Below are 11,301 nucleotides of genomic sequence, written 5' to 3' on the forward strand. Positions count from 1 at the left end.
CTAATGATTCCCTCTTACCAGAGTTGTATTTAACCTATCCCTGTTCTCGTTGGGTGGAGGCTGTGCCTTCAACACCTGGCACTTCCGGTGGAGAGGCTTTTTCTCAAAAAGTTGAGGACATGAACCCTTCTTCACTGAAAATACTCCTTCAAGTGCACCTTGAAGGTATGGGAAGCATTGAGATCAATTAGTGTCCCTCGAGTGATAACTGGATCCATAGTCTCGATCTCTTCTTGTTGTCTTTGAGTCTTTGGTGTTGCTTCTGCTCCTTCGGGATGTTCATTGGTTCTATTAGGGTTGGCACATCTGGAGTTGCTAGGGGTAGCTTTGACTTCGATGCTAGCATCCTCCTCTTGCTGATTTGCTGTAAGCTTAGGAATTTGGATCATGAATTCTACAGGATCACTGAAAGTTGCAGAAGGTCCTACTTTGTTTGTGCTAAAGATTGTGAGATGATCCTCCAATGGCATTTGCTTTTTCTAGACATCCTTTGATTTTGCCCTTAAATTCTCCAGCTCATAGGCCATGGCCTCGTAGGCATGGGCAGCCGATGCAAAAGCATCGTATGGTAGGTTGAAATAAAGACCGAATAACTATGTACCTCAGATGGGTTCTGCAGTGAGATTGTGTTAATCTTCGCCTGTGTGGGATTAGGGCCAATGTAAGGCTTTAGTCGAAAACCATTGACTGGTTTTTCAAAGGAGTTGCCACATAGGTCTGCCAACAAAAATGTTCCTTGCTCATAGGTATCAATCACTGTGAATGGACCATCATACCTTAATTTGAATTTACCTGGCATTTTGCCCAGTTTAGTGTTGAACATCAACACTAAGTCTCATTTTTTGAAAAGCTTGAATTTAATATTTCTGTTGATCCAGGCTGCTCTTCTTCTCTGAATAATGTCAGCTGTATGAGAGCTAGCTAATCTATCTTCATCCAATTGTAAAAGTTGCTTCACCAACCTAGCATCGATGGAGTCTTCTGATGAAAGTTTGTTGTCAGTTGCTACTATGAGACTTCCTACAACAAACTCCATGGGTACCATTGCTTCACAACCATACAGGGGTATGCATAGACATATGGCATTGATTATGAAGAAACATTCAGTCCGGTTGCAAGGATGGCAACTGTAAGAGCAGTCATTGCTATGGCTACATCAAAGGGATGGTCTTTACATCAGATGGATGTAAAGAATGCTTTCTTGCATGGTGATTTGCAAGAAGAGGTCTATATGGAGCAGCCACCAGGTTATGTTCATGCTGTTCATCCTGAGTTTGTTTGTAGGTTGAAGAAAGCCTTGTATGGCTTGAAGCAAGCACCTAGAGCATAGTCTGACAAGATAGGACAGTATCTTGTCACTATTGGCTTTCAAATTTCCAAGGCAGATTTCTCACTTTATGTGAGAAAAACAAAGAAAGGCATTATGTTGCTTGTCATTCATGTTTATGATTTGATCATCACAGGTGATAGTGATGAAGATATCCTTCATATGAAAATGCTATTGAAGCAGAAGTTTGAGATGAAGGATTTGGGAGAGCTACGTTACTTCTTGGGTATTGACGTGATTAGATCCACAAGTGGGATATGGCTCTTGCAGAGGCAGTTTGGATTGGACATGCTATCCAAATATGGGACGATAGGCTGTAAGCCTATTTCAGTTCCTTTGGAGCAGAATGTGAAGCTAAGCGCAGATGCAGGTGAGCTTCTGGAAGACCCTACTATGTACAGATGCATAGTAGGAAGTTTGATTTATATGACTATTACCAAGCCAAATTTGAGCTATGCTATTGGTTTGGTAAGTCAGTCTATGCAGGCTCCAAGGAAACCACATTTGGATGCGGCTAGACGCATGCTGAGGTATGTGAAGTCCACATTGCAGTATGGACTATTTTATGAGAATGGGGTTCAGATACAGTTGCATGGATACACTGATGCTGATTGGGTTGGTAATATTTCTGATAGACGATCTACAAGTGGATATATGTTCTCTTTTGGGAGTGCTGCAGTCACTTGGAGCAGCAAGAAATAGCCTACAGTTGCCTTGTCGAGCACAGAAGCTGAGTACAGGGATGTAGCAATGGCTACATGTGAGGTAGCTTAGTTGCATAAGCTACTTTATGATATGCATCAGGGCCAGTTGTCATTTATTGTGACAACATGAGCAGTATACACTTGGCAAATAACCCAGTCTATCATGCTAGAACAAAACACATTGAGGTGCATTATCACTATGTGTGAGAGAAGGTTCTAGTAGGTTTTATTGATCTAGTTTATGTCAGCACAAAGGATCAGGTAGCTGACATATTCATGAAGGCATTGGGTGCAGAGAAGCCACGCAAGTTCAGAGACCTGCTTGGTGTGCAGGAATTGGGATTGAGCTTGACGGGGAGTGTTGAGATATCGAGCTCCACTCGTGATATGCCAGGGTGACCGTTGTGCATCTATGTCACCAACTTGTTAGCTGTAGATGCAGTTGGTACACCGCCCATGAATAATAGCTGGATGACAGCTATCTTTATGTAATTTAGTTAGTGGCTCAGTTAGTATGCCACCTTAGTTAGCTGAGTTTGGTTTGAGACCCACATATAGGGTTCACCTATTTTTTTGTACTTGGAGTTCTTTTGGCTTTCACAACTAAGAAGAGAAAAATTGTTTTCAGCCTCCACCTTTGTGTATATTCCCCCATTGTGTATGTGAAAAAGCTGCAAGTGAGACTCCTTCTTTCTCTCCCACTCTTTTCACAAGGAACCCATTTCAATAACAAAACCATTAGAAAAATGACCAAGATGCACATGATGCTGCACAAAAAATCCATAGCATATTACCCACAAGCCAATGGATTGGCTGAAAGCTCCAACAAGCTCATGAAAAAAGTTTACAGAAGAAAAATTGTTGATCACCCATAGGATTAGGATCAGCATTTAGATTCAGTGCTTTGGACACTCACGACAGCACACAAGGTGGCCACCGAGTTAACACATTTTCAACACAACAATAAACAAAAGCCAACTGAAGTGCTACTACTTCAACACGCAAGCCATCCCCGACAAAAATGAAGATTTGGGAAATCCAAGTCTTCCTTAGTTAGGATTAGATTGTATCCCAAGCACTCACTTGCATATGTACGTCTTCGCACATATAGGTAGCATCAATCGATTTTAACCTAGGGCAACATCAATTGATTTTAACCTAGGGCTCAGAAGTGATGCCTGAGTTCTAGCTACCCTATGAAATCCTAGCAACAAAAAAAAGCATATAGTTAGTCCCGAGGCAGTCGATAGAGCGAGCGAGGAAAAGCAAGCGAGCCCAAAAAAGCGAGCGAGCTTTTCCACAATTTCCTTATCGAGGTACTCAACATAGCTTTGTGGAAACCACTATTTGGGAAGATTCTCAAAAATAAAACTTATGTTACTATGTGTAACTATACCAATATTGCAAATTATAGTCTACCTTAACTTCCAATTGGAGCCATACTCACATTATGCAACAATAGTATGTGGGTTTGAAAGAAACCGAATTTCCACTCCAAAGTAGATTCCATTACTGATACAACATTTCTTTTGCATTTGAAATGGGTCTTATTATCAAACTCCTTCAATAATCAAAACAAATGCGTTGCTTGATGTGTTGAACTTAGTAATGTAAACATCACTTCACCCATATGCGGGGGAAAAAAACTGTCTGTAGACTTCATAGCATGGGATTGCATCAACACTTATGACATTCAAAATGTTTCTTCTTATTAAAAGTGTTATCCACCATGAAAGAAGTGAATGTTTAAAAATAGTTCACCTGTATATTGAAAAACCCATGTCATTTATGACATTCAAAATTGTTCTTACAACCATCCTGTAGTTCCCTGAGATTTTGCCTATACTTCCAACCCCTTCCGTTCAACCACTAAGAGGTATCCAATAGTTTTATAGAACACTTGAGATATCATCACCTCCTAATACAAAACCATTATTACTATTTGTAGAACACTTGAGATATCATCATCTCTTAATACAAGACCATTCTTACTATTTGTAGAACACTTGAGATATCATCACTTCTTCCCTTCAGCCACTAAGAGGTACCTAATACTTTTGTAGAACACTTGAACCATTCTTACTATTTGTCGAACACTTGAGATATCATCCCCTTTTAATACAAAACCATTCTTACGATTTGTATAACACTTGAGATATCATCACCTCTTAATATAAGACCATTCTTAGTATTTGTAGATCACTTTAGATATCATCGCCTCTTAATACAAGACCATTCTTACTATTTGAGAGATTAATGGATTAAAGGTTTGAAGCTCATAGGAGGCGAAGGAAGAGAAAGTCAGTTTCAACATGAGGACAATAAAACTAATTGGAATATTTTGACTTATGTATTATACCTTTTTGAAGACTATGAATTTAGAAAATAGGCCCCACTCTGATTTTTGTGGAGATACATAACTAAACAAATAGAGCAAGTCCAAGGGGTCGCTAGGGACACCCCCCTGCAAATGGAGATGCCCGGTATGCAATTTTAGCACCAATTTTGGGATGTAAGCTGCATAGGCATGTCCAAAAAAAGTTGTCAAAAAAAATTGAACCTCCAAAAAGACTTCTTTTACTGGTCTATGGGGACCAGCTCTTACTAGTGTTGAGAGTGGACAAGACAGCTACCATTGGTGTGATATGGGAATCTCCCAGTCTGCAATTTTAGCACCAATTTTGGGATGTAAACTGCATAGTCAGGTCCAAAAAAAGTTGTGTCAATTCTTGCATTAAATGTAGGGTGATGAATATATCCTATTTCATCATGGGGCCTGCAGAAGACGAAGGGAAAAAATTGAACCTCCAAAAAGACTTCTTTTACTGGTCTATGGGGCCCAGCTCTTACTAGCATTGAGAGTGGACAAGACAGCTACCACTGGTGTGATAAGGGAATCTCCAAGTCTCAAGTTTTGGGGTACATGAAATTAGATCATGCTAACGGTAGCTCTAAGAGGTTCCAAAGGCAGGCAACATTCTTCATCATAGCTAACTCAAATGCAAGGCAGTGAAAATGCCAAGAGAGTTGCTAGGTAGCATTGATTTTGGGAAGGGATATGATGATACTTTGTTGTGTTATGTAGGATATTAATTTCCATTAAATTTGGGACATGCTAGATATAACTTCATAAAATCCTAAGTCATGAATTTAATACATTACAAGTTCAAGCATAAATAATAGTCGTGAAGTTAATGCATTAAATATTCAAGCCTAAAGAAGAATTAATCAAGACCTAATGCACCGTACCAGAGACTTTGGCCTTACCCTCATTCCATAGACTTGCCAATGTAAGGCCAAAATTTTCATTCTTAAGAATATGTGGAAAGACCTTACGTTTGGCCCACTTTTGGCGAAAAAGTTTCATTCTAAAGAATAGGTGGATTGAAATTGTGTTTGATAAATACAAATCAATGCTCAAGTTTGGACATAAATAAAGGTATCCTTTTGAAGATATTGGAACACATGAGAGAAATAATATTGAAGATACATGAATTTTTAGACATACTATTAAAGACAAATGAACATATAATGGATGAAATCCTATTGATGATACATGAATTTTCAATAGAACTATCATTCAAAAGATTTGATGGATTGAATGTAGCTTTAATACATTATCCCTTTTACAAGGGTGTTTGAGTTTGAGGCTTGAAACATAAGAATGAACCTGTGTTGAAGCCTAGTGGTTTGTTAAGGATATGTGAAACTTATAGTAAAAGTACTTACAATGGAAGGGATTATATCAAGATCCTATTAAGGACATGTGAACATATAGTAGAATAATTCTACATAAAATCAGTGGATCAAACTTAATGGCTCAAAAGCAAAAAAGGATGATGGTGCAACCTAGGGGCTAGTCTACGGCACTATGGCATCAATCTTTGTAGTTACTATCAAAGGTAGTGTAACTTTTTTGTCAAGGAAAGAGATGTGAACCACTCCACATGACCTAGATCTGTATGACCTAGGTTGCACTGACTTGTTTCTTTCATGGATAAAAAGTGACCCTTAGGTGATGCTATAGCACTCCCTTTTTTGGTCCATTATTATAGCACAATTGGGGCCTTTTGACCTAATACTAGCTACCCATCAAATATTTGTTGTAGATGTTAGGGGTAATTACCAAACTACTAGTGATAGTTTTGTCACCATCATTACTAATTTTATTAGAGTGTTCCTTAATGGTAGTTCTCCTACTACTACATACAATATTACCAATAGTAGTCCTAATCCCAATGATAGTACACATAATATTATTACGACCGTCCAACTTTAATCATCATTATATCTATGAATGCATATATATAGGTCTATCTATATCTATACCTATTTATTCCTCATCCAATACGTTTGCATTTATTTTTGGTGCTTTGCTTGCTTTGAAACTAAAGATAATGTGATTTCATTATTGTTTGCATTCTTATCAAACATGAGGAGCCGGAATGCATAAGAGTTGGAAGGCACATTTTAATTTCTGTGCAGATTTGAGCCATTGAATAGCCTATTGATTCTGATTGTTTTCTTTCTTATTAAATCCTTAATTTGGTTATTTCACACCAAACATCACCGTATTAATTCATATTCTTTTTGTTCTAGTAATGTCCTATCGGAGCATAGTCTAGGGTTGATCATACAAGATAAATGGGTGCTCACATTTAATATATTTTTGAGAATCAGAGGATAGTGGCTGTAGACTACAAAATCATCACTTTGAATAAATTTGGCAAGATTCTTTTGATAGAAAGAATAATTTCTATTGCACTAACAATGAAAGAAATTTATCAAAAGGCTGATACAAGGCTCAAAATCACACTGGTACTACTAGGCTTAATGGTCGTAGGCTAGTAGTAGTACTAGTGTATTTACTAAGTAGTGTGCATGCCTTTCCTCATTAAAATTCATAGTCTTCAAAAACATATAATACATAAGTCAAAATATTCTAATTAGTTTTATCAATATGTATGTATGTATGTATGCATGCATGCATGCATGCATCCATCTATGTATGTACACACACACATATGTATGTATGTATGTGTACTAAAACTACTAAAACTATATGCATCAAATAATGTTGTTGATCAATTTTTGGCATACCCCACCAAAATCAAGACCCCCATTGCAAAGAAAGGTAAGGAACACAAGTGCTTGTTCTTATGCTCATGAGACAACAAAATGCATGACATAGGCAACCAATGGGGTCTTACTTTTGATGTTTGTATGTATGTATGTATGTATGTATATATGTATGTACATACATACATACATATATATATTTGTGTGTGTGTGTGTGTGTGTGTGTATATATATATATATATGTATGTATGTATGTATATATATATGTATGTATGTATGTATGTATGTATGTATGTATGTATATGTGTGTGTGTGTATGTATGTATGTATGTATGTATGTATGTATATATATATATATATATATGTATATGTATATGTTGATGCATATATGTATATATTGATGCATACAATTTTGATATATGGAGAAAATGGACATGAAAACCATCTAAATTGGCTCTTGTCGTTTGATTTGATATATGACATGATCCCATTTGGATTTGTAAGTCCAAAGATATGGGGTCCTACTTTTAGGGCCTAAATGCCTAAAATAGGCAGCGTGTTAACGCGCTACCTACTCCATGCATTTAGGCCTCAAAAGTAGGACCCCATTGGCCACACAATGGGGTCCAAGTTTTGAGGCCTAAATGCATGAAATAGAGAGCGCATTAACACGCTGCCTAATTTAGGCATTCAGGCCCTAAAAGTAGTACCCTGTATCTTTGGACTTGCATATCCAAATGGGGTCATGTCATATATCAAATCGAACGGCAAGATCCAATTTAGATGGTTTTCATGTCCATTTTCTCCATCAACTAAAACTATATTAATCAAATAATGTTGTTGATCAATTCTTTGCATACCCCCCCAAATTCAAGACCCCCATTGCAAAGAAAGGTAAAGAACACAAGTGCTTGTTTGTATGCTCATGAGACAACAAAATGCATGACATGGGAAACCAATGGGGTCTTACTTTTGATGTTTGTATGTATGTATGTATGTATGTATATATATGCATGTACATACATACATACATACATACATACATACATACATACATACATACATACATACATACATATATATATATATATATATATATGTATGTATGTATATGTTGATGCATATATGTATATATTGATGTATATATTGATGCATATAATTTTGATATATGGAGAAAATGGACATGAAAATCATCTAAATTGGCTCTTGCTATTTGATTTGATATATGACATGACCCCATTTGGATTTGTAAGTCCAAAGATACGGGGTCCTACTTTTAGGGTCTGAATACCTAAAATAGGCAGCGCATTAACGCGCTACCTATTTCATGCATTTAGGCCTCAAAAGTAGGACCCCAATGGGATCCGACTTTTGAGGCCTAAATGCATGAAATAGGCAGTGCATTAACGCGCTGCTTATTTTAGGCATTCAGACCCTAAAAGTAGCACCCTGTATCTTTGGACTTGCATATCCGAATGGGGTCATGTCAATGGGATCCTACTTTTGAGGCCTAAATGCATGAAATAGGCAGCGCATTAACGCGCTGCTGCCTATTTTAGGCATTCAGACCCTAAAAGTAGCACCCTGTATCTTTGGACTTGCATATCCGAATGGGGTCATGTCATATATCAAATCGAATGGTAAGATCCAATTTAGATGGTTTTCATATCCATTTTCTCCATCAAATAAAACTATATTCATCAAATAATGTTGTTTATCAAATTTTGGCATACCCCCCCCCAAAATCAAGACCCCCATTGCAAACAAAGGTAAGGAACACAAGTGCTTGTTCTTATGCTCATGAGACAAAAAAATGCATGAAATAGGCAACCAATGGGATCCTAATTTTGTTGTATGTATGTAAGTATGTATATATGTATGTATATACATACATATATATCTATATGTGTATATATGTGTGTGTGTGTGTGTGTGTGTGTGTGTGTGTGTGTGTGTGTGTGTGTGTATGTATGTATGTACATATGTATATATGTGTGTGTGTGTGTGTGTGTGTGTGTGTGTGTGTGTGTGTGTATGTATATGTATATGTTGATGCATATATGTATATATTGATGTATATATTGATGCATAAAATTTTGATATATGGAGAAAATGGACATGAAAACCATCTAAATTGGCTCTTGTCGTTCGATTTGATATATGACATGATCCCATTTGGATATGCAAGTCCAAAGATATGGGGTCCTACTTTTAGGGCCTGAATGCCTAAAATAGGCAGTGTGTTAATGTGCTGTCTATTTGATGCATCTAGGCCTCAGAACTAGGACCCCATTGTGTTGCAATGGGGTCCTAGTTCTGAGGCCTAAATGCATCAAATAGACAGCGCATTAACGCGCTGCCTATTTTAGGCATTCAGGAAGTAGGACCCCGTATCTTTGGATTTGCATATCCAAATGGGGTCATGTCATATATCAAATCGAACGGCAAGATCCAATTTAGATGGTTTTCATGTCCATTTTCTCCATCAACTAAAACTATATTCATCAAATAATGTTGTTGATCAATTTTCGGCATACCCCCCCAAAATCAAGACCCCCATTGCAAAGAAAGGTAAAGAACACAAGTGCTTGTTCTTATGCTCATGAGACAATAAAATGCATGACATGGAAAACCAATGGGGTCTTACTTTTGATGTTTGTATGTATGTATGTATATATATGCATATACATACATACATACATACATACATATATATATATATATATGTATGTATGTATGTATGTATGTATATGTTGATGCATATATGTATATATTGATGCATAAAATTTTGATATATGAAGAAAATGGACATGAAAATCATCTAAATTGGCTCTTGCTGTTTGATTTGATATATGACATGACCGCATTTGGATTTGTAAGTCCAAAGATACGGGGTGCTACTTTTAGGGCCTGAATGCCTGAAATAGGTAGCCCATTAACGCGCTGCCTATTTCATGCATTTAGGCCTCAAAAGTTAACGCGCTGCCTATTTCAGGCATTCAGGCCCTAAAAGTAGCACCCTGTATCTTTGGACTTGCATATCCAAATGGGGTCATGTCATATATCAAATCGAATGGCAAGATCCGATTTAGATGGTTTTCATGTCCATTTTCTCCATTAACTAAAACTATATTCATCAAATAATGTTGTTTATCAATTTTTGGCATACCCCCCCCAAAATCAAGACCCCCATTGCAAAGAAAGGTAAGGAACACAAGTCTTGTTCTTATGCTCATGAGACAACAAAATGCATGAAATAGGCAACCAATGGGGTTGTAATTTTGCTGTATGTATGTAAGTATGCATATATGTATGTATATACATACATATATATCTATATGTGTATATATATGTGTGTGTGTGTGTGTGTGTGTGTGTGTGTGTGTGTGTGTGTACACACACACACACACACACACACACACACACATGTATGTATGTATGTATGTATATATATATATATATACATACATACATACATACATACATACATATGTATATATTGATGCATATATTGATGCATATCTTGATGTATATATTCATGCATACAGTTTTGATTGATGGAGAAAATAGGCATGAAAACCATCTAAATTGGCTCTTGCTGTTCGATTTGATATAGGACATGATCCCATTGGGATTTGTAAGTCCAAAGATACGGGGTCCTACTTTTAGGGCCTGAATTCGTGAAATAGGTAGCTTGTTAATGTGCTGCTTATTTCATGCATTTAGGCCTCAAAAGTAGGACCTCATTTGGTCCTACATGGGGTCCTACTTTTGAGGCCTAAATGTATGAAATAGGCTCATTGACGTGCTACCTATTTCAGGCATTCAAGCCCTAAAAGTAAGACCCCATATCTTTGGAATTACAAATCCAAATGGGGTCATGTCATACATCAAATCGAATGGCAAGAGCCAATTTAGATGTTTTCATGCCTATGTTATCTATTTAATCAAACTATATGCATCAAATAATGTTGTTTATCAATTTTGGGCATACACCCCCAAAATCAAGACCCCCATTGGAAAGAAAGGTAAGGAACACATGTGCTTGTTCTTATGTTCAGGAGATATTAAAAAAGAGGCCTGGTAGCCCAAAAATGGCAGCGCATCAATGCGCTATCATTTTTGGGTTGCCAGGCCTCTTTTTTATTGTCTCACGAGCATACATATGGAGGTTATTATACAATATAACTA

This window comes from Dipteris shenzhenensis, chromosome 5 (genome assembly GCF_047967505.1).
Source record: "Dipteris shenzhenensis isolate YYH24624 ecotype China chromosome 5, Dip_SZ_1.0, whole genome shotgun sequence".
Lineage (NCBI taxonomy): Eukaryota > Viridiplantae > Streptophyta > Polypodiopsida > Gleicheniales > Dipteridaceae > Dipteris > Dipteris shenzhenensis.